We start from the raw sequence: 23,162 nt of genomic DNA, 5'->3' as shown, positions 1-23,162 counted from the left end.
TCATTGTTCACTGTTCTGAGGAGCAGACCAAATTTATTAAATAAGTTTCTAGTAAGTACTTACCATCTTCTTAGGAGATGCAGATATTTCTAGAGCAAGTTTGCCAACAAGAATCCCTATTAAGTAATTTTAAAATTCCTTTGGGCTGTTACAGTCTATAATTTGAAAGCTCTATAGATTCTACCAAATGAAGAAAGTTCATTATGATCACCATATTCAGAGCCTGAAATAGCCATTGTTATGAATTTAAAAAAACATTCCAGAATCTGATTTTAACTGAACTCCTAGAGCAGCTGCCTGCCCCAGCCATTTAAGAATTAGTGTATATCCAGCTGAGGCACGATGTTGAAGCTCAGTGTCTGGAGTCGGAAAGACCTGAATTATTTTTGTATTTTATTTTAAAAAGAGAGGAGACGTGTGTGGGGAGAGGGGTGGAGGAAGAGAGAGAGCATCCCAAGCAGGTTCCATGCTCACTGTGGAGCCAGACACAGGGCTTGATCCCATGACCTTGGGCCCACAACTGGAGCCAAAATCAAGAGTTGGACAATCAACTGACTGAGCCACTCAGGCACCCCAAGAAGACCATCATTTAAAAAGTAGTGAGCTGCAGGGCACCTGGGTGGCTCAGTTGGTTAAGCGTCCAACTTCAGCTCAGGTCATGATCTCACAGTTCATGGGTTCGAGCCCCATGTCGGGCTCTGTGCTGACAGCTCAGAGCCTGGAGCCTGTTTCAGATTCTGTGTCTCCCTCTCTCTCTGCCCCTCCCCTGTTCATGCTCTCTGTCTCAAAAATAAATAAACGTTAAAAAAGAAAGTAGTGAGCTGCTACTTTATGAGCTATCTGAATTTGTACAATTTCTTTGATCACTCTAGGCTTCAGATTTCCAACATGAAGACAGGGTTAATAACAACAATTATTAGTTGAAGATCTTAATAATATTCACTCTTCAGGTATAGTCTCTCTACCTAAATAAATTTCAAGCTTCTGGAATAGTAGGAATAGTTAATTAAAAGGAAATTATGCCCCATTAGGCACAGGTCAAAATGACTTCAACATTTGAGGGAATCAAAATTATACTTTTCAGTTCACAATTCACTTCCAATGTGCAACATTGCGATCCAGTTTCCAAAAAAGGAACAGAATGGGGTTGTAATATAGTTGTTACAATGCCTACCCAGGCATATTGTTTCTTTATTTCATGAATCATTTTGCTTACAAATTACTTAAAGAATCATTTTTAAAGGTAGGGCAATGTGCTTGACTTCCAGTAGCAGGTTACTTTTCCCACAATTCTCTCCTGCTTTACTGAGGTCTGGTATGTTACTGTGTCCTATCCATTCACAGTTGGAAGGTCATTCATTCATCAGTGATCTGACATTAACCGCCCACCAGGAAATGTTACTAAATATGTGGGACATGGGAAAAGAGAGAGGTGGTCTGAATTTGGTAAATTTGATATTCAAAGGAATCAGTTCACTTGCAAAGATTCTTGTCCCCTTTTCATGAGCCAATTACTGCTAATTAGGTTGTGGACACAGCTTGACCCTTATTAAAACAAACAAAAAACAACCAAATTCTTTAAAACATATAAAAGTAGTAATGAATAATTTCAGGGAGAAATTTTTTTATATTAAACTCTCAAGCTGTGCCAAGACCATTGCAAAATGGTAAGAGTTTGTGTACATTTTAACAATGCTTTTGCTTTTCAAAGTTTTACTGTTCTCATTTTAAAATTATATCTTTTATTCCTAAACCATACCATTCTTCCCTCTGTCAAATGTATAAATATTTCCTCAAACACGTTTCAGCATTAATGTTCACTACCCAGCAATCACAAAGTCTATGTGTTCTTAAAGACCACCAAATACACGGCTGAATCCTATTTTCTGATCAAGGTAGAATTTTCATTAGTAAGACAAAGAACATATATAAATAATATTCAAATAGGGCCAATAAATCATCGGTTAATAGTAACTCAGCAAAGCTAACTACTAAAATTGACATATAGAGTTTTGTGGGGTTTAATTTTTTTGAGTGTTTATTTATTTTTGAGAGAGAGAGAGAGCACACGCGCGTGGGGGAGGGGCAGCAAGAGAGGGAGACACAGAATCCGAAGCAGGCTCCAGGCTCCGAGCTGTCAGCACAGAGCCAGACACGGGGCTCGAACTCACAAACTGTGAGATCATGACCTGAGCCGAAGTCGGACACTTAACTGACTGAGCCACCCAGGTGCCCCAACATATAGAGTTTTAATCAAAACAAAACTAAGTCTGTGACTTTGGGAGGTAACTTAACCTGTCCGGTTAATTTCCTGATTTGCTTTTTTAAAAAAAAAAAGCTCCTTGAAGCTCTAGCCCTATGACCCCATGATTCCGAGTTAAGTGAGCACACATGAGCATGTACACACACGGACAAAGACATGGTGGATGCAGTCTGCACCGACAGGAGTGCCTCCCAGAGCAGTGCAGTGCATAGTAGCAGAGGTGCACTACAGCAGGCTTGCGCCAGCTCACAAGAACTTCTTTTCTAAATAGTTACATTTTTGTTTCATTTTATTTTATAATTTAATACATGTGTGTATATATAAATGGATTCTGCATGTAGGCAATATACAACTCTAGGACAGCTATATTCCCTAATGCATGTAGAATACAAACTTTATCCCAATCATTTAAGTAAAAAAAAAAACCGAAACCTAGATTTACTTCCTCTTTTACTGGCAAATTTTGTCAATTTTATTTATTAACTCTCAAATTTACCCTTCTTCTCCATCTTCACAGCCACTGTTTTAATTCAGGATTTGATAATTTGTCATCTGATAAATTGCAACCCTCTCTTGATTGGAAACCCCCTCCAGATTGACCCCCATGCCAATCCAACTTTCACACTGTGCCAATTTTCTTGCTAAAATTGCTTGATATCCTTCTGTGGCTCTCTATGACTTAAAGGATCTGTCAAATTCCTTAGAATGGTCTAAAAGATTTTTCAGGATCTGGTCCATGCCTCATCTCCCACTATACCCTGTAACTGAGCCATAGAATGCTTTTCACAAGTTCCAGAAGGCATGACTTCTCTCACAGGCCAGGAATTTTCATATTCTATCCCCTGTGCATGGAAGTCTCTTGCCAAAACTCTTATTCATCCTCTAAATGTATTCAAGAATCTCTTGCCCTTATAAAGGCTCCTTGGATACCCCAGATAGTGTTAGACACCTTCTCCAAGGAAAGCACAGCTTATTTCCATACCTCTCACCTAGGAACTTCCTAACATATGATGACTCATTTGGCAGCCCAGGCCTCTCTTCAGGCAGACATTCCTACTATAAATTCAAATAACATGGTAAGTAACAAACTCATATTCAGGACTGCCTAATAACCTTAACCAACACAAAACCAAGGTTGATGCCTTCCAAATTCACCAAGACTAAACCCCTGCAATCTGTAGTGAAAAGATTAACACCCTGGGCAGTTAATTAGGTTAAAGAAGAATTGATTGCCTGAGTGTATAAGATGCTGCGAATCCATATATCTCTGAACCTGGCAAGAATTTTGTCAAAGGCATTGTCTGTCTTTGGAATTTTAACAACAAGCTCAGTCGAGACATTAAATAAGGACCTTTTAGTGCAAACAAATGATGTTTTTTATCTCTTTAAGGAGAGAAGTAGTTAGCCTATAATTAGATCTCTGGGATGAAATTACAAGCACTGATATAGAAGCATGAGATATTTTTCCAAATAATCTAGCAGAAATCATTGAAAGTTTATTGTTTATAACAGGAGGTTAATCTCCATTAAAAAACAAGCAAGGCATCACTGAAAAAGATGCCATGAATGATCTTTCTTATTCAATTCAAAGACTTTTGGAAGCATTTGGCATATTAAATCAGCAATAGGAATTTTCCAAAAGATAATTCCAACTTTGAATGTGATTTGAAAGTCCCTGGGAGAAAAAGAAAAAAGGAAAGGAAAGCAAGTGAAAATAAAAAACAAAAAGAAAAATGAAAAAAAGTTGGAGCTTACAATAAGAAAAAAGCCATTTTCTATACAATTATCATTAGATACAGCCTATGCAGAAAAATTTCTCCCAAAAGGGTATTTTTTTAATGTTTATTTATTTTGAGAGAGACAGGGAGAGCCGGAAGGGGCAGAGAGAGAGGGAGGCACAGAATCTGAAGCAGGCTACAGGCTCTGAGCTGTCAGCACAGAGCCGGATGCAGCGATTGAACCCACAAACAGTGAGTCCATGACCTGAGCCAAAGTCAGAGGCTTAACTGACTGAGCCACCCAGGTGCCTCCCAAAATGGTGTTTATAATAGAGATTTTACACTCTTTGTGTTTACACATAGTAGTTTTAAAGGTATACATTTGAGGGGCGCCTGAGTGGCTCCGTCGGTTAAGTGTCTGACTTTTTAAATGCTTATTTATTTTTGAGACAGAGAGAAAGCATGAGTGGGTGAGAGGCAGAGACAGAGGGAGACACAGAATCCTTAGCAGTTTCCAGGCTCTGAGATGTCAGCACAGAGTCCAACATGAGGCTTGAACCCACCAACTGTGAGATCATGACCTGAGCCAAAGTTTGATACTTAACTGACTGAGCCACTCAGGCACCCCAAGCACCTGACTCTTGATTTCAGATCAGGTCACTATCTCACGGTTCTTAAAGTTAGAGCCCCACGTTGGGCTCTGTGCTGACAGTGAGGAGTCTGCTTGGGATTCTCTCTGTCCCTCTCGCTCTGCCCCTCTCTTAGTAGTGTGCATTTTCGCTCTTTTTCAAAATAAATAAATAATCATTAATAAATAAATAAAGGTATGCATTTGTGTTCTATTTCTATAATCAATTTTTATATTTTTAGTGTGTGAAAGAGATTTCAGGAATGGAAACCCAACGAATAACTTATGAATTTGACTTGAAGTAGTTTGACTTGAGACAAGGCCTAAAACCATAACTCCACTTAGTCCTCTTTTCTGAACTAGGTAATTTTTTCACAACAATTTTATGTATGTGATCTCTGGGAGTGTCTTACTATACACATCAAAAAAAAAATTCACCAGCTTCCCAGAAGAGATGTGGGTTATGATGTGTGATCACTATTGCCTGCATATGTGGAAATTTGGCAATGCATAGATGGTCTACATTCATCTGGCCATACAGCTGAAGGTGAAGCCAGGGGCTAGAAAACATGATCCAGACACACAGCAATGGTGGCACCAAGGACTAGAGGCTGCTGCTGAAGGTCTGGCACATGCTGCAAGACAGTGAGACCAAGATCAACATCATCCACATGCAGCTCCACCAGGCACCGTAGACGGGTGCGCTAGAAAGCCAGGCAGCCACAGACAAGGCCTGAGGGGGTCTAGACCTGGGGGCCACAGAGCTGCACGTTGAGGATGTATGGCATCACTTGCGAGCAGAGTGTGCGGTGGCTGAGGGCACCAAGGATCACTGGAGACGTCCTGTGAACTCCACCCAATTCCACCAAATGTAGCGGGAACTCTGATGCTCACAGTGTTTTCAATAATTGCTATGTGATACCACATTCCAATAATGAATAATCATTTTAGTGAAAAAGCACTGATAGTTACAGGATATATAACACTAAAGAGAGGCAAACATTTATCCCTGGCAGAGTTTTATCTTTCTTTGCTTTGTAAATCAACAACAAAGTGGGTCTAGAGAGAGAAGCCACCTCCAAGCAGATAAAACCATGCTCTGTTTTGTCAGCATGCAAAAGGATTGCTCTTATTAGCTATTAAAAGCAGCAGAAATGCCAAACTTCTCAAGAGTGATCACAGAATATTAGAGTAATGGAAGGCTGAGTGGACTGATTCATGTATCAAGAAGGATTATACCCAGGTGTCAAACATCTGTCAAAAGCTCCCAACTCACATGCTATACTTCTAAAACTGAACGGAGGAGTGTTGTGTATCAAGATAAAGGACTTTTTATTGTCTAACTTCTAAATGGCTTCAAGTGAGCTTTATCAGCAATTTTCCTGGTTCAGAAAACCACAAGTAATAGATCCTTGATTATAAACAACAAAAAACATGTACAATTTTTGTTATTAAAAAGATCATGTTCTCTCTGCCTCTAGTAGATACTTCAATGAGCCCTGAAGGATTGTGAATCTGATGAAATGCTGAGCTATTAGCCTGCTTTAGGTGCTCACATTTCTTAGTCTGGCCCTGTTGACACAGGATAGGTGCTCAGCAAATTTTTTTTTTAAGTTAATTTGAACTGCTTCTTCTATACTAGGCTATATGTACCTCAGACATAGGGATTTTAATCTCTTTTTTTTTTCCAACGTTTATTTATTTTTGGGACAGAGAGAGACAGAGCATGAACGGGGGAGGGGCAGAGAGAGGGAGACACAGAATCGGAAACAGGCTCCAGGCTCCGAGCCATCAGCCCAGAGCCTGACGCGGGGCTCGAACTCACGGACCGCGAGATCGTGACCTGGCTGAAGTCGGACGCTTAACCGACTGCGCCACCCAGGCACCCCAATCTATCTCTTTTTATATATTGGTACTTAGTACTTGACATAAATGGCCTTACAGTAAATGTGGAATACATGAATGATCTGTCTGTGTTATGCTTACTATATAAAGTTAAGTGAATTTATAACTAACTGGTAAATTATTGCATAAGAAACACTTCGAAAAAGATGATGAGGTGATAATAATAAATGGTCAAGATAAACATTAGCATAGGAAAGATTTATCTCAGAAATCAAATCAGTTAACAGCAAGAACAATAAAAGTAAATAAGCTAAAGCATTTGCTTGACTATTGCAACATGTTTTCACTATTTAACATTTTCCAGAGTATTCTTAAACCACTTGTATCCCAGAAATGCCTTCCAAAACCTCAAGATGAAAACAGTTTTCATACTACCTTCTTATTTATTTTTAAAATATTTTTTAATGTTTATTTATTTATTTAGAGAGAGAGAAAGAGCAAGCAGGGGAGGGGCAAAGAGAGAGGGAATGGGAGAATTACAAGCAGGCTCTGCACCATCAGCACAGAACCTGACATGGGGCTCAAATTCACGAACAACGAGATCACGACCTGAGCCGATATCAAGAGTCAGGCACTTAACTGACTGAGCCACCCAGGCACCCGCTCATACTACCTTTTTAAATCACTAAAGTTCATCAAAGAAATGTATTTGAGCAGCTCTCCTGTTTTAAACACTTTTTAACTAAGTAAGCTTTGTGTTAGTTTGCCTCAGAGGCATCCTTAGGCAAAACAAGGACAAAACTGGTGAAATAATTTATCAATTCCAAAGAAGACCTCAGTAAAAAATATTTTCCCACTGGATAGTGAATTAAAGTGTCTGCATATTTGTGAAAACACTAATGCAAGTATTTAGGTGTCATTTCTGAATGGACCAATAGAGAGAGTACAAGTTTCAGATACAAAAGAATGGGGGTTACACTCTACTTCTGGCACTCATTCTCTCCATAACTTAGGCCATATCACTTAACTTCCATATGTCTCATTTTATTAATCTATAAAATAACTTGACCAGATTAGGTAACTTCTAAGGCTCCAACAGTAAATATGGAATCAGAATGAACATTTTGGGTTTGTACCACAACTCAGTGGTTTACGCTGACCTTAGAAGAGTATTTATTTTTTAGAGAGGACTTTAAAATTTTCAATATCTATTTCAAGGGTGTTCTGAAAATCAAAAGAGTTCATCCCCATAAAAAGACTGGGGAAAATGGGAAGAATTATAATGATGATGTTCTGACTGGTCATTTCAGAAAATACAGGCACAAAATTGAAAGGGAATTGAAAAAAATCCTTTCACTCTCACCACTTTTATTCAACACAGTACTTGAAGTCCTAGCCACAACAATCAGACAAGAAAATGAAATAAGAGGCATACATATTGGTAAAGAAGAAGTTAAACTATCACTATTTGCAGACAACATTATACTATCCATAGAAAATTCTTTTTTTTTTTTTAATTTTTTTTTTCCAACGTTTATTTACTTTTGGGACAGAGAGAGACAGAGCACGAACGGGCAAGGGGCAGAGAGAGAGGGAGACACAGAATCGGAAACAGGCTCCAGGCTCTGAGCCATCAGCCCAGAGCCTGACGCGGGGCTCGAACTCACGGACCGCGAGATCGTGACCTGACCGAAGTCGGACACTTAACCGACTGCGCCACACAGGCGCCCCTAAAAAATTCTAAAGACACCATAAAAAAACTACTAGAAAGTAATAAACAAATTCAGTAAAGTGTCCAGGCATAAAATTAATACCCAGAAACTGATAGTGTTTCTATATAGTAACAATGAAGTCATAGAAAGAAATTTTTTAAAAGCACTATTTACAATTGCACCAAAAGGAATAAAATACCTAGGAACAAACTTAATCAAAGAGGTGAAAGACCTATATTTGAAAACCACAAAACACTGATGAAAGAAACTGAAGATGACACAAATAATGGAAAGATATTCCACGCTCATTAATTGGAAGAATCAATATTGTCAAATGTCCATATTACCCGAAGCAATCTACAGATTCAATGCAATCTCTATCAAAATACCAACAGCATTCTTCAAAAAACTAGATCAAATTATACTAAAATTTGTATGGAACCATAAAAGACCCCAAACAGCCAAAGCAATCTTGAAAAACAAAATTGAAGGTATCACAATCTCAGATTTCAATAAAATCTGTAACAATCAAAATCAGCTGTAACAATCAAAACAGTTTGGTACTAGCACAAAAATAGACACATAGATCAATGGAATAAAATAGGGACCCGCAAATAAACCCATATGTATATGGTCAATTAATTCATGGCAAAGGAGGCAAGAATACATAATGGGGAAAAGACAATCTTTTCAATAAATGGTGTTGGGAAAACTGGACAGCTACATACAAAATAATGAATATGAACTACTTTCTAACACCATACACAAAAATAAACTCAAAATGGATCAAAGACCTAAATGTGAGCCCTGAAACCATAAAAATCCTAGGAGAGAACACAGACATTGGCCATGGCAATATTTTTCTAGATATATCTCCTAAGGCAAGGGGAACAAAAGCGAAAATAAACTATTGGGACATATCAAAATAAAAAGCTTTAGCACAGCAATGGAAACCATAATTAAACAAAAACCCAACCTACCTGGGAGAAGATATTTGCAAATGATATATCCAATGTGGGATTAATATCCAAATGCATATAAAGAACTGCTACAATGCCAAACAAACAATCTGATTAAAAAATGGGCAGAGGGGAACCTGGGTGGCTCAGTCAGTTAAGCTTAGGTCATGATCTCACAGCTCGTGAGTTCGAGCCCCGTGTCAGGCTCTGTGCTGACAGCTCAGAGCCTGGAGCCTGCTTCGGATTCTGTGTCTCCCTCTCTCTCTGCCCCGTTCCCACTAACACTCTGTCTCTTTCTCTCAAAAATAAATAAACGTTGAAAAAAAATGGGCAGAGGATCCAAATAGATACTTTTGCAAAGACAGACAGATGGCCAACAGATACATGAAAAGATGCTCAACATCATTCATCATAAGGAAAATGCAAATCAAAACCACAATGAGAGTACACCTCATACTTGTTATAATGGCTAAAATCAAGAAGACAAGAAGCAAGCGTTGGTGACAATGTGGAGAAAAAGGAACCCATGTGCACTATTGGTGGGAATGCAAATTGGTACCGCCACTGTGGAAAACAGTTTGGAGGTTCCTCAAAAAATTAAAAACAGAAATACCATGCAATCCACTAATTCCACTATTGGTATTTGCCCAGGGAAAATGAAAACACTAACTCAAAAGGATACATGCACCCTTATGTTTATGGCAGCATTAGTTACAATGGCCATTATTCCACTATTTACATGGAACCAACTAAATGTCCATCAATAGACAAATAGAGAAGGAAAATGTAGTGTATGTATGCAATGGAATATGACACAGCCATAAAGAATGAGACTGTGCCATTTGCAACAGCATGGATGGACCTAGAAGGTATTACATTAAGTAAAATAAGTCAGACTGAGAAAGATAAATTCTATATGATTCCACTGATAAGTGGAATCTAAAAAAAATGAATAGCGGTGGAGGGGCAGCCCACCCAGCAAGGCAGAGCCCCTGAGTCTGGCTTGCAAAAGCGGAGGGGCCGGACTGCGTGAATTCTGACAGCCAGCGGCACTTAACATCTGGAATGTTAAAAGTCAACAGCTCTGCTCTCAGAGAGCTAGGAGGGTGAGAGGACAGCGGGAGGGAGAGTTGTCGAGCGCCGCGCTGGAAGACAGAGCTCAGCTCCGCAGGGAACAAAGGCACTGGCAAGTGCCATCTCCTTCTCCCATCCCCAGCCCAAATCCCAAAGGGAACCAGTTCCCCTCACTGAACTTGCTTGCACCGCGCAAACACCCAATGCTGTGCTTCTGTGGGTCCATCCCTCTGACGGGTCGGGCTCCCTCCTGGTATTGCAGGGCCTCTCCTGTAGGAGACCGCTGATGGCAAAGGAAGTTAAGCCTGTCCCTCCCGCCCCTGTGCACCTTGCAGATCCACCCTGGCTAATATGCCAGATCCCATCGAAGCATTCTTCTCGAAGCTAGAACAAGCAATCCTAAAATTTGTATGGAACTGCAAAAGACCCCAAATAGCCAAAGTAATTTTGAAGAAGAAGACCAAAGCGGGAGACATCACAATCCCAGACTTTAGCCTCTACTACAAAGCTGCAATCATCAAGACAGCATGGTATTGGCACAAAAACAGACACATAGACCAATGGAATAGAATAGAAACTCCAGAACTAGACCCACAAAAGTATGGCCAACTAATCTTTGACAAAGAAGGAAGAATATCCAATGGAAAAAAGATAGTCTCTTTAACAAATGGTGCTGGGAGAACTGGACAGCAACATGCAGAAGAATGAAACTAGACCACTTTCTTACACCATTCACAAAAACACACTCAAAATGGATGAAGGACCTGAATGTGAGACAGGAAACCATCAAAACCCTAGAGGAGAAAGCAGGAAAAAAACCTCTCTGACCTCAGCCACAGCAATTTCTTACTTGACACATCCCCAAAGGCAAGGGAATTAAAAGTAAAAACGAACTACTGGGACCTTATGAAGATAAAAAGCTTCTGTACAGCAAAGGAAACAATCAACAAAACTAAAAGGCAACCAACAGAATGGGAAAAGATATTTGCAAATGACATATCGGACAAAGGGCTAGTATCCAAAATCTATAAAGAGCTCACCAAACTCCACACCCGAAAAACAAATAATCCAGTGAAGAAATGGGCAGAAAACATGAATAGACACTTCTCTAAAGAAGACATCCAGATGGCCAACAGACACATGAAACGATGCTCAACATCGCTCCTCATCAGGGAAATACAAATCAAAACCACATTGAGATATCACCTCATGCCAGTCAGAGTGGCTAAAATGAACAAATCAGGAGACTATAGATGCTGGCGAGGATGTGGAGAAACGGGAACCCTCTTGCACTGTTGGTGGGAATGCAAACTGGTGCAGCTGCTCTGGAAAACAGTGTGGAGGTTCCTCAAAAAATTAAAAATAGACCTAACCTATGATCCAGCAATAGCACTGCTAGGAATTTACCCAAGGGATACAGGAGTACTGATGCATAGGGGCACTTGTACCCCAATGTTTAAATTTTTTTTTCAACGTTTATTTATTTTTGGGACAGAGAGAGACAGAGCATGAACGGGGGAGGGGCAGAGAGAGAGGGAGACACAGAATCGGAAACAGGCTCCAGGCTCTGAGCCATCAGCCCAGAGCCCGACGCGGGGCTCGAACTCACGGACCGTGAGATCGTGACCTGGCTGAAGTCGGACGCTTAACCGACTGCGCCACCCAGGTGCCCCGTACCCCAATGTTTATAGCAGCATTTTCAACAGTAGCCAAATTATGGAAAGAGCCTAAATGTCCATCAACTGATGAATGGATAAAGAAATTGTGGTTTATATACACAATGGAATACTATGTGGCAATGAGAAAGAATGAAATATGGCCTCTTGTAGCAATGTGGATGGAACTGGAAAGTGTGATGCTAAGTGAAATAAGTCATACAGAGAAAGACAGACACCATATGTTTTCACTCTTATGTGGATCCTGAGAAACTTAACAGAAGACCATGGGGAAGGGGAAGGAAAAAAAAAAGATTAGAGAGGGAGGGAGCCAAAGCATAAGAGACTCTTAAAAACTGAGAACAAACTGAGGGTTGATGGGGGGGTGGGAGGGAGGGGAGGGTGGGTGATGGGTATTGAAGAGGGCACCTTTTGGGATGAGCACTGGGTGTTGTATGGAAACCAATTTGTCAATAAACTTCATATAAAAAAAAAAAAAGAATGTGATATAATACTTATATTGGGCAGATATGGAGATCAAGTTGTGTGTTGAGGGGCAATGGTATAAAACAAATGTATACCTTCTCCTACCATAATCTGAAGTCACTTGATTTGAGTATATTTAAAAATATGGTTATCAATACCAGAAGCAACAGCTACAATGATGACAGTGGCTTACTTTGGAAGTGTTTCTGGAAGGAGTGGAGAAGGAAAGCCTTCCTTTTTACTGTAAGCCATTTCTTATTAAATGACATTTAAAACATTTTTGTCAAAGATAAAATTTAATTTAAAAGAAATGAATATAAAAGCAAGCAAAAGGAAGGAAATACTTAAGATTAAAGAAGAAGAAATGAATAAAAGAGTCAATAGAAAAACAATAGAGAAAAAGCAATGAAACCAAAAGTTCGTTCGTTGAAAAAAAATAACAAAATTGACAAATCATTTGCTATACTGAAAAGAAAAGAAAAGAAAGAGGAAGAAAGAAAGAAAATCAATTTACTAAAATCAGGAGTGAAAGAGGAGATATTACTATTAACTTTGCAGAAATAAAAAGGATGTTAAAGAAATACTATGAATGGTTAATCCTAACAAACTAGATAACCAAGATGAAATGGACAAATTTCTGGAAAGATAAAGGACTGAAACTGACTCAATAAGAAGTTGAAAATCTGAATAGACCTATAACAAGCATACAGATTGCAACAGTAAAAAAAACACATCCCACAAAGAAATTCCCAGGTCTACATGGCTTCAATTGATGAATTCTATAAAATGTTTAAAGAAGACTTAACACTAATCCTTCACAAACTCTTCCAAAAAACAGATGGGGGGGATACATTTTCCAACACATTCTAGGAGGCCAGTATACCAAAACTAGGCAAATATATTACAAGAAACAAAAACTACACAAATACCACTTATGAATATAGACAAAAAAAAAAAACCAAACCTGTCAGCAAAATAGTAGCAGATTGGAATCCAGCAACATATTAAAAGGATTATACACCATAACTACGCAGGATTTAACACACGAATGCAATATACAAATGTTGTTTCAATAAACAAAAATCAATGTAATATACCACATTAATAGGATAAAGGGGAAACAAAACTATGATCATATCATTAGATGCCGTAAGATCATTTGACGGCTTCCAATATCCTTTCATGCTAAAAAAAAAAAAAAAAAGAAAAAGACATTCAACAAACTAGGAATACAAGGAACAGCTTCAAACTGATAAATGCCATCTATAAAAAACTGAATTAAAATCATACTTATTGGAGAAAATGAAAGTAACAAGAATGAAAAAGACAAGAAAGCTGCTCTTGCCACTTTTATTCAACCTTGTATTGGAGGTTCCAGTCAGGGATATCAGTCAAGAAAAAGAACTATAAGGCATCCATATTGAAAAGGAAGAAGTGAAAATATCTCTATTTGACATATACTAACATAATGACATAATCTTGTGTATAGAAAATATTAAAGAATCAACAAGAAAATTATTAGAACTAAGAAATAAATCCAGCAAGGTTACAGAACAAAAGACCAATATACAAAAATAAGTTGTTTTTCTATACACTACCAATGAATAAACTGGAAATACAATTAAGAAAACAATTCCATTCACAATAGCATCAAAAATATGAGGTTAGCAAAATAAGAGCCAGAATTATACATAACAAAATATAAAACATTGTTGAAGAAACTAAAAGAGGTCTAAACAGATGGAAAGAAATCTCATGTTCATAAATCAGAAAACTTAACTACTGTTAAGATGGCAATAATACCAAAGTTGATCTACAGATTCAACACCGTACTTTTCAAAGTCTTAGCTGAGTATTTCCCAGAAATGTATAATCTGATCATAAAATTCAAACAGAAATGGAAGGGGTTAGGAGAGTCAAAATCATCTTGATGAACAGTAACAAAATTGGAGGACTTGTACTTCTTATCAACTTACAGTAATCACAACAGTGTGATATTAACAGAAGAACAAACAGATCAGTGGAACAGAACTGAGAGTCCAAAAATGGACTTTCACATTATGGCCAATTACTTTCTGGCAAGGGAGCCAGGACAATACAAAGAAAAAAGAGGTCTTTTCAACAAAAACCTTTCCCATTCAGTCAACAGGAAATCCACATGTAAAAGAATGAAGATGGGGGAACTTTGCAGAACACTCGGTGAGAAGTGTAGGAGTAGCATCTGTGCAGGCTGCAACCAGCAACACACTCCTTTCTGCTCCCTCACACTGGTCTCAGAGCTCACCAGCTGTAGAAAATGGTGAAAGAAACCACTTAATATGATGTTTTGGGGGTCAAACCCAATGCCATCCAGGAAGAATTGAAAAAGGCTGACAGGCCCTGAAGTACCACCCTGATAAGAATCCGTAAGAAGGAGAGAAGTTTAAACAGATTTTTCAAGCTTATGAAGTGCTCTCTGAAGCAAAGAAATGGGGATTATATGACAAAGGAGGAGAACAAGCAATTAAAGAAGGTGGAGCTGGTGGTGGTTTTAGCTCCCTGATGGACATCTCTGATGTTTTCTGGAGGAGGAGGAAGGATGCAGAGAGAAAGGTGAGGTATAAAGGTTGTGTATCAGCTCTCAGTAGCCTTAAAAGATTTATATATGATGCAAGAAGAAAACCAGCTCTGTAGAAGAATGTGATTTGTGACAAATGTAAAGGCTGAGACGGTAAGAAAGGAGTGGCAGGATGCTGTCCCAATTGCAAAGGTACTGGAAAGCAAATAAGAATTCATCAGATAGGACCTGGAATGGTTCAGCAAATTCAGTCTGCATGCATGGAGGGTCAAGGCCATGGGGAATGGATCAGTCCTAAAGATAGATGCAAAAGCTGAAATGGAACAAAGACAGTTTGAGAGACGATTTTTACAAGTTCATATTGACAAAGGCATAAAAGATGGCCAGAAAATAACATTCCATGGTGAAGGAGACCAAGAAACAGACTGGAATCAGGAGATATTAGAAATAGACTGGAATCAGGAGATATTATCATTGTTTTAGATCAGAAGGACCATACTGTTTTTACTGGGCAAGAAGACCTTTTCATGTGTATGGACATAGTGCTGGTTGAAGCACTGTGTGGCTTTCAAAAGTCAGTATCTACTCTTGACAACTGAACCATTCTCATCACCTTTCATCAAGGTCAAACTGTCAAGCATGGAGATATCAAGTGTGCTAAAGGAAGGCATGCTAATTTATCGTAGACCATATGGAAAGGGTTGCCGAATCATTGAATTTAAGGTAAACTTCCCGGAGAATGGTTTTCTCTCTCCCAATAAACTCTTTCCTGGAAAAACTCCTACCTGAGAGGAAGGAAGTAGAAGAGACTGATGAAATGGAACAGGTAGAACCGGTGGACTTTGATCCAAATCAGGAAAGATGTCACCATTACAATGGAGAAGCATATGGGGATGATGAACATCATCTTAGGGGTGGTGTTCCATGTCAGACCTCTTAATGGGGCCAGTGAATAACACTGCTGGCATTTTATATGTGATAGTGAAGGACTATAATCATATCTCACTGCTTGCCATTGTTTTTAATATTCAACTATAGTAGTGTTTTAAAAGTTAAATGAAGAATAAACTCCAACATAAAAGCTCTGATTTTGCCCTGTATATATGATTACTTCAGTGTGCAAGATAAGCTTAATACTTCTAAAAACCACCTTTTCTTTTAATAGTTTGTTTATTTTGAGAGACAGAGAGAGAGCATGAGCAGGGGAAGGGCAGAGAGAGAGGGAAAGAATCCCAAGCAGTTTTCGCACTGTCAGCGAGGAGCCCAATGCAGGGCTCGATCCCATGAACCGTGAGATCATGACCTAAGCTGAATATGAGAGTTGGACGCTTAACTGACTGAGCCACCCAGGTGCCCCTGTAAAAACCACTAAAAAAAAAATCTCCCCTACCCTTTCTTAGGCCATGTCTTATAACTGATTTCAGCTCTATATACATGAAACAGCTTGGACTGAAATGCTATTGACTTCAGTCTATGACCCTTAATTGTTTTGTTTTTTAAGTAAGCTCTATGCCCAATGTGCGGCTTGAACTCAAGACCCTGGGATCAAGAGTGGTGTGCTTAACTGACTGATCCAGCCAGGCACCCCTATGACCCTTAATTGTAAGCTACGATGTTATGAAGTTAAAACTTGTATTTAACTAGCAATCAGACAAAAAACTTAATTTGTAGAGAAGCATCGATCTGTAATTATATTAAGTGGGATTTGTTGTGATGTCTCTGCATTTATTCTATTGCTTCACCTGTTACTTGAAGATGGCATACTGTGTAATTTGGCCTGTGGTAACAGTGATCGAAATGATACCTCTCTAAAGAAGAGGTTTATCGTAACATGGTGCTGCTTGAGGGATTATACTTGTAGAATTGCATGCCTTTCTGCTATGCCATCTTTTTATTTTTTTTATTTATGTATATAATTATATAATCAGTCCTGGCTATACTTTTTTCCTTCTCTTTGGACCTTGATAAGCTTCGAGTAGTGACTTTGGGAGCAGGGTTACTTAGAGTGAAGAGATCTTTACATTGAGAAGTACTTTGCATGTATGAGATAGGAAGGTATTTTAGATGTTTTTACAGACTTACTTTAAACCATTTAACTTATGCTCCAAAGTAACTATAATTTAATGTTAGTACTATAGCTTTAATTGTATGTTTAAAAGCACACAAGCTTAAATCTGGATATCAGAATTAAGCAATTCTTGAAATGTATGAATGTCTCCTTAATATACTGATTACAAAGCAAAATAATAATAATAATAATAATAATAATAATAAAGAATGAAGTTGGGCCCCCTAATTCACACCAAATATGGAAATTCACTTGAAATGGAATACAGACTGAAATGTAATAACTAAAATTATAAAACTCTTAAAAGATAACATAGCGGTAAATCTTCACGACCTTGTATTTGGAAATGCTTTCTTAAATACAACATGAAAAGCACAAACAAAAAAGGAAAACAAATAAACTGAAATCTGTAAAAATTAAAACTTTGTGAAACAAAGGATATCATCAAGGAAGTAAAAAAACAACCCACAGAATGGGAGAAAATACTTGCAAATCCTGTATCTGATAAGAGACTTGTATCCAGTATGTATGCATTTATATATGTTTGTATGTATATTTATACACATATATCTCATATATATAAGCCAGAACAATAAAAGATAAATAACCCAATTTAAAAATGGGCAAAGGATTTGAATAAACATTTATGCAAAGAAGACATACAAACAGCCAATAAGTACATGGAAAGATGCTCAATATCATCCTTCGTTGGAGAAATACAAATAAAAATCACAATGAGATACCACTGAACCTATATCAAGTAGGCTAAAATAAAAAGGACAGACAACAACAAATGTTGATGAAGATGTGAAGAAATTGAACCTCAGATATTTCTAGTGAGAATGTAAAATGCTGTAGCCACTTTGGAAAAGTTTGGCAATTCCTCAAAATGTTAAACACTGAGTTACTGAAAGACCTAAAACTTCCATTTCTAAATGTATACCCAAGAGATTTTAAAACAAAAGTTCACACACACACCACTGTATACAAATGATCTCAGGAGCATTATTCATCATAGGCAAAAGTGGAAACAACCCAAATGTCTACCAACAGATGGATGCCTAAATTAAATATGGTATATACATACAGTGGAGTATCATTCAGCCATAAATAGGGATAAAGTACTGTTCATGGTATTAGCATAAACCTTTCAAAGATAAACCTTGACAACATGATAACTTTAAAAAGCTAAGCATAAAAGACTACATGTTGAATGATTCCATTTACAAGACATGTCCAGAAAAGGCAAATTCATAGAGACAGGAAGTAGATTGGTGGCTGCCAGAGGCTGGGGAAATAGAGCGTGACTGCTCATGGGTGCAAGGTGTCTGTTGGAAGGTGATGAAAATGTTCTGAAATTTTTGATGGTGATTGTATGAACCTGAATTATACTAAAAACACTTAAATTGTATATTTTAAAGGGGTGAATTTTATGGCCTATGAATTATATTTCAATGAAGCTGGTATTAAAAAATAAAATTGAAATATATTCTAGAAGGCTGTAGATAAGCTAATAGTATATAGACATACAATCATTATTAAGGATGGTCCGGAGTATTTTGGGGTTATCTCTGTTTTTTTTTTAGAATGATGTTAAAATGGACAAAAAGAAGTGCTTTGTTGCTTGAAACATGCAGAGATCAGACCTAAATTAGTATTTTTTTTAATGCTGCCCTCCTTTAATGCTTCATTAAAAAGAATGTAGTAGGTGGCCCAAGGAAACTATAAAGCCCCAAACTGCAACCAAATTTCAATTAAAGCAAAGTTTAATTTCTGCACATTATATGCAACTTTGAGCCCAGGGAGTGAATAATCTTTCTTTTGCAATGTGTAAGTAGTGTTTCTCTTACCTGCCTCAGGACACATTTAGATGAAAGAAAACACATTAAATTATTGATGTAATGATTGATTGAAAGTACCCTTAAATTATCTATCATATTTATAGCAAAATCCTTTGGCCCTGTTCAGGCAATACTACAACTCTTACAAGTATGTTCAAAATCAGCCATGCCTGCCTGCCTGCCTGCCTTCCTGCCTGCCTTCCTTCCTTCCTTCCTTCCTTCCTTCCTTTTTTGATGAATTACAGTATTGAAGTAAGCAGAATGAATACTTAGGATATTGCCTGGATAATGACTGACTTTTTTATGTGCCTCGTCACATAGAAATACACTCCATCAGCTCAATACAGAACCATATTTGGACTGAATCTCCTTAGTGTTTGAAGTAAACTCCAGTGCTGCCCGTGGTGCTACATAGAGTGTCCAGGTGGGATTCCTAGTGATATCATCAGTCTATCACTAGTGAGTCTGATCTGGGATAGCAACACATGTAATAAGAACCATTTACCAGCCTATGAAAAACAGACAGTGGCTCCTGTGACACATATATAACTCACTGCCAAGTGTAACACTCAGGCAGGTGCATTTTCAGGGAACTAACAGGAAACAGGAGATGAGAATGGAGTGGTCATCAGGGGTAGGACAAGTGCACATTTTGCTAGACAGATTTTTATTTTAAGGGTATTTAAAAGGCACCTTTTAAGAGATGGTATTCTAAACCATCTTGACTAGAAATCAATCCATCTAGGAATTGGAAACTTTTAAAAATATACAGAATGTCAGGCCCCATCCCTAATCAGTTTGTTCAGAATCTTGGCATAGGGCTTGGGCACATATAATTCTACTTGTAACCAGGTTTAAAAAAACTACTGGTCAGAGCAGATACACAGCTATACATTTTTCCCTATGAGTTACAAACTGCAACCAATGTTTTGCCACCCCTCTCAGTAACATCTTTCACTCTGCTAACAAACACCACTATCAGCAAGTTATTTTATTACTTCTTTCTCCAGCCAAAGACTCTTTAGAGAGGATTAAAATTTATCCCATGGACCCTAGTAAGGGATTGTCCCTCAGTTCCCCTTGATTTTTCAGTGTCTTTGGTATATGAGAAACATGTCTTTTTAACTCACAACAACAAAACAACAACAACAACAACAACAACAACAACAACAACAGCAACCAGACAGAATAGTTTTTCAGTGAAATAAGATTCCCCTGTTAACCTAAAGGGACACTGTATGAAATGATGCATTTTCAGACTTGTCTGTGGTACAGTCACTCACAAGCTGGGGTATAGGCAGGATTTCTCAGCCTCAGCACTACTGACATTTGAACTGGATAATTCTTTGCTATAGGGGGCTGTCCCATTCACTGTACAACGTTTAGCAGCATCCCTGGTCTCTAACCTCTGGATATGACAACAAAAAATGTCTCCAGACATTGTCAAGTGTTCCCTCAGAGCACAGGTAAAATTGCCCATTTGAGAATCCCTGGAATATAGTTTTGTAAGAACTCAGCCCATATCAAAATTATAATATTTACACTAAACCTTTTGTTTACCACATTGAATATTATTCATTTTGACATTTATACTATGAACAAAATTTCAAATTTGGCTCATGTCTAGGAGTCTAATTATATATAATATCTCCTAATGCCAAGGAGCATTTTCTATTGAAGTCAATTTTGGTAGCACAGTCATAATCAGTTTCCTGCTTTGCTCCAGGCAAAAGAGAAAAATAAGATCTCTCTCTCTCTCTCTCTCTCTCTCTCACACACACACACACACACACACACACACACACACACACACACACATTCTGCAGTAGATATCTGGATAAATGGTCCTTGCTGGCTCAAGCTAAGACTCAGTTTTAGGAAAGTTGTTTTGTCTGACTCACATTTTCTGTGACTTTAGTCTTTGACTAACATAGCCCTTAGGGTTGGGGAAGTTGAAGCGTATAGTATTTTTGTTTAAAAGGCCTTTCCTCGAATTGAACACAATGTTGTTAGAGAAAACCCAGTATGGTTAAATGGGAATGAATGAAAATAGAAGATATAAACATCAACATTCAAAGATATAAACATCAACATTAAAAGGCTTTTTTTTCCTCGAATTGAACACAATGTTTTTAGAGAAAACCCAGTATGGTTAAATGGGAATGAATGAAAATAGAAGATATAAACATCAACTTTCAAAGTCAAGAGCATACCACAAAGACCAAGGATTCCCTAACAGAAAAAAGACTGAACCGATTAATCATAAAATTAGGTATTTTAGAGTTGAATTACATGCTTTATGATTTCTCTTTCTTCCCCTGGCTGGGAAGACATGAACAAATCATCCAATTTCTGAAACTCAGCTAAAAGAAAGCCTTTACTGCAAACAAAGGCAGAGACAGTGTAGCTAAAAGTAAGTCATGGAAAATGAATATTTTAAAATTCCTTTGGAATTACAAGTCCCCCTGACTAATAGCACAGAAATGATGGCCCAACATTACAATTTTTGCCCCAGTAAATATACACTATTTACATTACATTTGCGATAAAGTAGCAACCAGGAAGACCATCTTGACACAGCTTGGCATTTATAATGTCATTCTCTGCCTTCCTGTGAATATCCCATTTTTGTACAACGCTAAAGAAATCACATTTTCATTCTTTTGTAGTTCATTATGGCTCATTGCTGTAGCAACTGCCAAACCAGTCAATTTGTATAAATAATAGAACAAGCTTCTATTGTCTCTCATCTGACACAGTGCCAACTAGTCGGTCTACCTTCTCCAAGAGGGAAATCATGTTTTTAAACTCTTTATCTAATTTTAAGGTCTCTGGAGGTATCCTCAGTAAATTCTCCTGGAGCCCTGAACTGAGGGTATGTACTCAAGTACTTACTCCTTTAAATTAGGTCATAGAAAGACTACTGATTCCCATGTTGCCATTAGATAAAGAACAAACCCCTATGTGAGTATTTGCAAACCCAAGTGAATTTGTTTTCCTTCTGATTTTTTATAATACTGGCAATCTAGTGACCTTGTTTTTTCTAAATTACTCATCTCCCCAGCACATCAATTAATGTTTGCCTAATTCAGATTTCTGGAATCAATCACGCTTCCCTAAAGAAGTAAAAAGTGGCTGTGGGCTCCTTGTTTTACAACTTTAATTCTCAGCTTGGTTTTTGTCTTTCAGCATCATTTCTAGCAGTGAGAAGAATAGATAACAATCTTCTTACCCTGCATATTATTCGTAAATCCAAATTTTACAAAATTTGTAAGCCCAAAATGTACAAAACAGAAGTATTCAATGGTTAAATAAACTAAGGGTCTGTAAAAGTAAACAGGTACATAGCTATAGGGTCATCCTCATATACCTATAATGGTATGACCCACACCTAAAATTCTTAGAGATTTCTTCTTTTGAATAGCAATTCATTTCTCTTTTGCTACTTTAAAAGTTTTATTTACAGATGATTTTAGATTTATGGGAAAGTTGCCAAGATAGTACAAGAGAGTTTCCATATACCCTTCACTCAGCTTCCTCTAATGGTAACTCCTAACATAACCACAGTGCATTTGCCAATACTAAAGAATTAACATTCAGATTTTACCAGTTTTTCTAATGATGTCCTCCCCCTCCCCCCCACAAGTATCCAATCCAGGACATGACACTACATTTACTAAGATTCCTTTTATAAATACAAACATTTCCAGGCAATGTAATTTATTAAATTACCAACCAACCCTATTATGAACTCATTTATTACATCAATCTTCTTCTGGAAGGAAAAGATAAGGGCAGCATAAAAACCCTGGGCTTGTGAGGGAATATAAAGGAATTGTGAAGGGAAGGAAATGCTGCCAAGATAGGAGGGAACAAATCAAAGCCAAAAGACATTCAGTTTTGCCTGGGGCAGGCCCTGTGCGGCTAAGTGTAATTAGCTTCCTCAATTACTACATCTGACAAACTAATTTTCATTTGAGAGAAAACAACAAATCATTAATTACGGTAATAAGTCATGGATTAAAATCTTTGTGTGTGGATTCTACATGCTCTGTGATTTGCGCCCTTGGTCAGTCACCATTTTGCTTCCTCAGCCTCTCCAGCACCTCACTCCTGGGAATCTGGTGTGAACACATCTCTGATGCCCAGCCCTGGACAGCACTACTCACTGATGCCACAGAACCAATTCTGAGCCAACTCTGCCATTGGATATACCTCCTTGTGATGTCCTTAGTAGCTAGTCTTCTTCTGATAGCTACCCAAAAGCAAAGATGTATTTTTTAGAAGCAGCAAAGTATTGTGATTAAGAGCTTGAACTTTGTAGTCCAATTTGGGTTGAGATCTTAGCTACCACTT

At 38.0% G+C, this 23,162-nt stretch overlaps 1 protein-coding gene and 1 pseudogene across 2 annotated transcripts in view; one reads left to right on the top strand and one right to left on the bottom strand.

Moving 5' to 3' along the window:
• The window catches only part of RELN (reelin), a 528,348-nt gene that overhangs the window by 314,347 nt on the left and 190,839 nt on the right, over nt 1-23,162 (bottom strand). The gene's annotated exons all lie outside the window — the stretch shown is intronic.
• LOC124524624 (dnaJ homolog subfamily A member 1-like) lies at nt 14,637-15,837 on the top strand (annotated as a pseudogene).

The sequence above is a fragment of the Lynx rufus genome, unplaced genomic scaffold (genome assembly GCF_022079265.1).
Source record: "Lynx rufus isolate CCGP_SWC_20201006 ecotype Redwood Valley unplaced genomic scaffold, mLynRuf1.p SCAF_4, whole genome shotgun sequence".
NCBI lineage: Eukaryota > Metazoa > Chordata > Mammalia > Carnivora > Felidae > Lynx > Lynx rufus.
The sequence above is the reverse complement of the archived record's forward strand: the minus strand, read 5'-3'. Positions and strand labels throughout refer to the sequence as shown.